At 41.3% G+C, this 7,332-nt stretch overlaps 1 pseudogene; it reads right to left on the reverse strand.

The window, feature by feature from the left end:
* Positions 1-4,454: 4,454 nt before the first annotated feature.
* LOC102518621 lies at positions 4,455-6,104 on the reverse strand (annotated as a pseudogene).
* Between the last annotated feature and the right edge of the window lie 1,228 nt (positions 6,105-7,332).

Raw genomic sequence — 7,332 nt, forward strand, 5'->3', positions numbered from 1 at the left:
ATTAATTCAAAAATATTCATACACACTGCTATTAACAGCAACATTATAATTGCCAAGATATGGAAGCATCCTAAATGCACATCAATAGATGAATGGATAAAGAAGATGCAGCATATATATGTAATGGGATACAACTTACCCATAAGAAAGAAGGCTATTTTGCCATTTGTAGCCCTTCATTCACTTTTTTTTTCCACTACAAAAACTGGAATTTTATAACTGGCATAAACATTTTCATTGCATCAAAAAGAACAAAATACCTAGAAATAAGCTTAGCCAAGGAGGTTACCTATACTCTGAAAACTGTAAAACATTGATAAAGGAAATTGATGATGATACAATGAAATGGAAAGATATCTTGTGCTCTTGGATTGGAAGAATCATCATTATCAAAATGGCTGTACAACCCAAAGCAATCTACAGATCCAATGCAACACCTGTCAAACTATTCACAGCATTTTTCAGAGAACTAGGACAACAATTCCAAAATTTATATGGTACCACAAAAGACCCCTAACTGCCAAAGCGATCTTTTGTAGGTTCTTTCTTTCTTTCTTTCTTTCTTTTCTTTCTTTCTTTCTTTCTTTCTTTCTTTCTTTCTTTCTTTCTTTCTTTCTTTCTTTCTTTCTTTCTTTCTTTCTTTCCTTCTTTCCTTCTTTCCTTCTTTCCTTCTTTCCTTCTTTCCTTCTTTCTTTCCTTCTTTCTTTCTTTCCTTCTTTCTTCTTTTTGTTCTCTTTTCTTATAGTTTGATGACTACAGAAGTTCCTTTAACATTTGTTGTAAAGCTGGTTTGGTGGTGCTGAATTCTTTTAGCTTTTGTTTATCTGTGAAGCTTTTGATTTCTCCATCAAATCTGAATGACAGGCTTGCTGGATAGAGTATTCTTAGTTGTAGGTTTTTCCCTTTCATCACTTTAAATATATCTTGCCACTCCCTTCTGGCCTGTAGAGTTTCTGCTGAAAAATCAGCTGATAACCCTATGGGAGCTCCCTGTATGTTATTTGTTGCTTTTCTCTTGCTAATTTTTAACATTTTCTCCTTATCCTTCATTTTTGTCAATTTGATTACTATGTGCCTTGGTGTGTTCCTCTTTGGGTTGATTCTGTGTGGGACTCTCTGAGCTTCCTGGACTTGGGTGTCTGTTTCCTTTCCCAAGTTGGGGAAGTTTCCAGTTGTTATCTCTTCAAAAATTTTCTTAGGTCCTTTCTTTCTCTCTTCTCTTTCTGGGACCCCTATAATGTGAATATTAGGGTGCTTTATGTTGTTCCAGAGTTCTCTTAATCTTTCCTCAATTCTTTTTGGTTTTTTTTTTTTTTCTTTTTTCTGTTTTGCAGTAGTGATTTCCACTAATCTGTCTTCTAGCTCACTGATCCATTCTTCTGTCTCATTTGGTCTATTCTTGATTCCTTCTAGTGTGCTATTTATTTCAGTGATTTTATTCTTCAACTCTGTTTGGGTATTTTTTATATTTTCCAACTCTTTGCTAAAAACTTCACTCTGTGCATCTACACTCCTCTTGAGTTCTCTGAACATCTTTGCCATCATTACTTTAAACACTTTCTCAGACAAATTGCCTATCTTCTCATCACTTACTTTTTCTTCTGGGATTTTATCTTATGCCTTTGCCTGGGAGATATTCCTCTGCTGCCTCACATTGTTTATCTTTCTATTTGTATTTTTAGGTAGGTTAGTTATGTTTCTGAACCTTGGAGAGGTGGTTCTCTGTGGGAGACGTCCTATGTGTCCCAGCAGCACACTCCTCTCTTGTCACCCAAGGGCCAGGGTCCAGCCAGTCCTAATGTACAGTCTGGTCTGTGTTTGTGGATTCCTTCCACAGGCTTTGGGATTGTTGTTTTCTTACTTTTGATATCTGCTCCCTGGTGGATGAGGCAGGACTAGAGGCTTATGCAGGTTTCCTGGCGGGAGGAGCTGGGGCCTGCCCACTGCTCGGTGAAGATTGGTCCTGGACCTGTGGTGGGTAGGGCCTTGTCTAGAGGCCTTTGTGGCTCGGCAGATCTGCTGATGGGTGGGACTGTGTTCCCACCCTGTATGTTCTTTAGTCTGAGGCTTCCCTACAGGCTGTTGGGTGGGGCTAGGTCTTGGTGCTAATGATCCAATCAAGACGTCAGCCTCCAAGAAAGTTCATGTAGATGAACACTCCCAGTATATCTGCCACCAGCTTTTATGTCCCCTGAGTGAGCCACAGCCATCCCCTACGTCCCCAGGAGACCATCCAAATCCAGCAGGAAGGCCTGGCCCAGGTTCCTGTGAAATCAGTGCCTCTGCCTTTGGACCTGGTGCACCTGAGATTCTATGTATTCTTCCCAAGAGAATGAAGCCTCTATCTCCCCTAGTCCTGTGGGGCTCCTGGAGTTAAGCCCTGCTGGCCTTCAAAACCAGATGTCCTGGGATCTTCTCCTCTTCCCAGTGCCAGAACCCTGGGCTGGGGAGCCTGACATGGGGCTTAGAACTCTCACTCCTGTGGGAGGGCCTCTGCGACTTGACAAATCTTCAGCTTGTACACCACCCACCCTGGGGAGTGTGGGACCCAATTATATCATGAGCACACCCCTCTTACCATCCTGCTGTGGAAACCTTGTTTCCAGTTGAAGGTGATCTTCTTTGCTAGGTTCCAGTCTTTCTTCTTTTTTGATGGTTGCCTAGCAGTGAGTTGTGTTCTTTTTGTAGTAGCAAAGAAAGGTGAGCTCGTGGTCCTACCACTTCACCATCTTGACCAGAAATCTCTGGTAGGAACACATTTTAATTTTCAAAATATAACTTTGGAGAGTAAATTCATCTTTGTAAATGAGGCACTGGAACCTAGATTTTATTATTCTCCATTCTTGGAAATTTGGCAATGAAAAACAGGGTCAAATCCCTTTTATTTATATTGCATTTGTATTGTGCTTTGGAGAACAAATTGCCTCACTAATTAAGCTGAACAAATTCTTGTGAGAACTACTTGCTTTTATTAGCAAACACTTAGTGATCAAAAGGCTTTCCCTACATTTAATCAGTTGTTACAACTACTCCCTGGGTGTAGCAGTTTTTATTTCCCTTTCTGTTCAGAAGAAATTGACCTCAGATCATCTAGATTGAACTAGAGCTAGGAGAGATGATGCTTTCCCTTAATGACAATTTAGGGCCCAAAACAGCAGGAGTCTCTAGAGAGTAAAGCAACTGTTAAGACAGTAAAATTGTCATGAAGGTGCAATTTGTCTCCTTTGCCTTTTTTACTCCTCTGTTCACCTCAACACCCTGAAGTTTGAATCCCTTTAGCAACAACCCCAGAGAGATTTCTGATGTGTCCTAACTTTGGAGAGAGACTTTCCGCATCCCTGGCTCTGTGCAGCTTTTCCACTCCTGGACAGCATCCGTGGGCTCAACCTTTGCTCTTTCTTGGTTGCATTTCCAGAGGATGCTTCTCTGATGATGAGATGAAAGTAGGTCATAGTCACATTTAGACCAGAAACAAATCCCTTTTAAAGTTTTATGTCTCCCAGAAAGCAAATTAGCCCATCAGTAACTGCAGGCACTGGTATCAAGCCTGGGTGAGACACTTATGGCTGGTCAAATGGAAGGAAATCCAATGCCCATACACAGCTGTCAGGACACTTCCCATCCCCTCACTCTCCACCCCCATCATAGCTCCTCACCTTTATCACTTAATGCTGGTCAATCTGACTCCCCACTGTGGACTTTGCATGTACAAGCTGGGGGCCAGTAGTGGCCCCTACATTTAGCAGTCTTCTACCAGCTGATGGGAGTTGTTGGATATATAACTACCCCAGCTTCCTCACCCCTGGGGTGGGCAATTCTGAGGCACATGCTCTACATTGGCCTCAGGGTTCCATAGCAGAATCAAGCTCCAGGGGTCCATAGTGGGAACTTGCTTGACAATGTTCTTTTTATTGTCTTCCTTCCTCCCCTCACTTCCACACTCCCCTACTGCTGTTTCCTGGGATTGCTTTCCAAATGAACCACTTACTTGAGAATTCTTGCTGCAGGGTTGGCTTCTGGAGGGACCCAAATGAAGATAGCCTCTCAAATCATAAAACAAATTTGGGTTGAATATAAGGCCTATTTTTATTTCCAGAAGATCCCCTGAAGATGATGTGTTTTCATTTCAGTGGAGCTCTCCTATGCCAGTTACGTGACTTGGATTTGCCCACAGCTGAAAGGAAACTGGGTGTTTGGGTCCTTCATACCTCATTATTTTACAAACTTGTTTCCAAAAGCCTTGCATTCTTTTTTTTTTTTTTTTAAAGAAATGGGTGGAATTTAATCTTTATTTACAGGACACTGCAAGATATGAAATTCCATGTAGAAATTAGAAACCCGTTGACAGGAGAAGCTTCATACTGTTTACAGTTTGGAACTGTTCAAGTATAGTTTTGTTGTAAAAAGTGCTGCAGTAACAAACCACACGTAAAAGGAGTTCTTAGTAGAGAAACAGTAAGACAAACTTATTCCAAACTTAGTACACAACAAACAACTTTATGCCTCAGCTGTGCAATCTAAAAGTTAAAGGTCCCAGCAGGGCCATCCTGAACTTGGAATGTACAGCCTCCAGAGGTAGTTTCTGGCACAACATTTGATCTTCCTCTTCCTCTGCAGAGAAATACTTCTCAATCAGATTTAATGAAGCTCTGTACACAGACTCATTTTCATGGTTTTGTAGAGCTTCAATTTTGTCCAAACCTCTACATTCTTCAATCATTATACTAAGTTTCTCAGTTTCACCTAATTTCTCAGCAGTCTGAAAGATATTTGAAGTGGCATCCAGAATAACCAGAATAATCTTGGTATCTTTTGCAGTTAGAGGCTCATCAGCAGTTCTATTAGGTCACAATGAACCAGATATATGATCTGTTCAACTGTTCCACCGCTTGTATAGTTGGTCACAGCCCATACAGCTTCCTTTTTTGTCTTAAAAGTCTGCCTTAGAGAGAACACCAACAAGGGGCGGGACTAACCCATCATCTACAACTTGCTGTATCTGGTCCTGGCGGCCAGCCATGGTGTTTGACATTGTCCATGTAGCTTCCTTCTGAATATTGGTTTTGGAGTTTGTTAGCAGACTGGGAAAGACGGCAAGTGCTCCTACATCTATTACAACCTGAGTCTACTTGTCTGTCCCAGTGACAATATTTCCTATGGCTCTTAGCGCAGGAGTCACAATTGGCAGTTCACTAGCTCCTGAAAGCTTCACAAGTCAGTGTACAACCCCTGTCTTCATAACCATTTCAGTTCATTCATTTGGACCATCGGTAAGGTAGGAAATGGCCCAGCAGGTATCTGCTAATACTTCTGGATCATCGTGATGCAGGAGATGAACTAAAGTAGGAAGAATCTGCTCAACAGCATCCAAGGTGGGTGAGGGATTCCTATTGTGACGAAGATTTGAGAGTGTCCAGATAAGATTACATAAGTAACCACGTGCTAAAGATGGCATATCAGGAACTGCAAGAAGAGCTAACAGTGGGCCAACTGCACCAGACTTGATAACCAAGTCTCAAAACACTGAGCCATCACCTGCAGCGTTCCCTAGAGCCCACACAGCTTGTTCACTGATGTGAGCATGGGGCGATGCCAACAGAGAAATGAATGCTGGGATAACACCACCATCTACCACCGCCTTGGTCTGTTCTGATGTCCCGGAAGCAATGTTAGTGAGGGCTCAAGCAATTCAAACTGAATGGGACTACATTCAGTTCTGCCCAAGAAGGACACAAATTTTGGAATCAAAGCAGCCTGGATTATGTTGTCTATGAGGGGCTGCTTTTCCCTAGAAAGCAGTTTCCTAGCAGCTTGAGTAGCTTGGAGCTGGCTTTCCAAATTGTTGCTATTGTGCCTTTGACAATGTCATTAACAGACCAATTCACAGTGCCCTGGTTGTTGCAGTTTTCCTGCAGTGGAGAAGTAGCATCATCGGGAAAAGAGCTGACATTTCTCCTTTTCAGCGTCTGGTGGTCCTTCTTGGCTCTCCTCAGCTCCACATTAACTTCTATTTGGTGCCTCCTCATTTCTGTACTGTCTTTCCCCTTGTTCTTGAATCTGTTAAGGCAGGCAGCTGGTGAATTAGCATTCTCGTTTGTGGACATGGTTATGAGACAAAGGGAGAAAGCTCCACAGCTGGCTCAGGCTTCCACAGGAGGCAGTGTGGTGCACACAGGCTGCGGGTGAGCTGCCCTCAAAACATCCACCACGGTCAGCCAGAAGATGGTGTGGCCCTTACATCCTTTATTCTTATCTACATTAGCTTTTCTGATATGAGGTTTAATTAATGTATTGCAGTCTATGAGAGAAGCAATGAGCCTGAAATTTAACCAGTCTCCTCCACTTTCTTTTCTTTAATAAGAGGGGCATTTTAGCATTTTGCTAAAACCCATACATTTTTATATGTAGTTGAAAATATGAAAATAATGAACGAAGGATCTAAACCCCCAAATTAGAAAGGATGATGGCAAAGTACATTCAAGGAAAACATAGTAAACATAAAAGCAGGAATCAAATTAAAGCACACAGAAAGTATAGAATTAATCAATTAAAGAGAAGATTCTTTTAAAATATCAGTTATATAAACCTCTGGCAAGTCCATTCAAGAAAGAAAAACATAAACTGACAGATTTAACTAATATGATACATCATAACTCAAAGATGCTTTTTTATCACAACTATTTTTCAACATTGTTCAGAAACTGTTGTCCAGAGTTATCTTAACTTCAACCAGTGAACACAGGTTTTACAAGCAGTGGTTTGTATTGTTTGTTTTTTCTGAGGGGAAGGTGACTAGGTTCCTTCATTGATCTCAGCTTGAAGGAGGTACTGGGGCTTGAACCCGGGACCTCTTGGATGCTGAACATGCACTCTACCACTTGAGCTATACCCTTCCCCCAAGCAGTAGTGACTGTAGAATTTCTAGGTGGGAAAGGCTAAGAGGACATAAGCTTGCAGGATGGGGATATTTGAGACTGGGATTGCCAATGTATATTTTTTAGATACTAGGTACACTAGTGATACAAAGTTAAATAAGTTAACTAGGTTTCATTACCATATGAATTCACATAGCCCTAGACAAGAAGTGTAAGTTGTAAACCTATGAGAGGAAAATGAAATACCCAGGATTTTCCGAATTCATGGTACAACAGTGTTCTGTGGATCATGGATTCTATAACACCGTTGTAGGGGATGCAGTGAGGCAGGAAAAAAAAAAAAAGGAACCAAAAAGAAGAGCTATCTATTTATTTACAAAATAATTCATTATTTTTAGATGATACAATTGTTTTTCTAGAAAATTTAAGAAAAGCAATTGAAAAACTGTAAGGCCAG

The sequence above is a fragment of the Camelus ferus genome, chromosome 15, assembly GCF_009834535.1.
Source record: "Camelus ferus isolate YT-003-E chromosome 15, BCGSAC_Cfer_1.0, whole genome shotgun sequence".
In the NCBI taxonomy this organism is placed as follows: Eukaryota; Metazoa; Chordata; class Mammalia; order Artiodactyla; family Camelidae; genus Camelus; species Camelus ferus.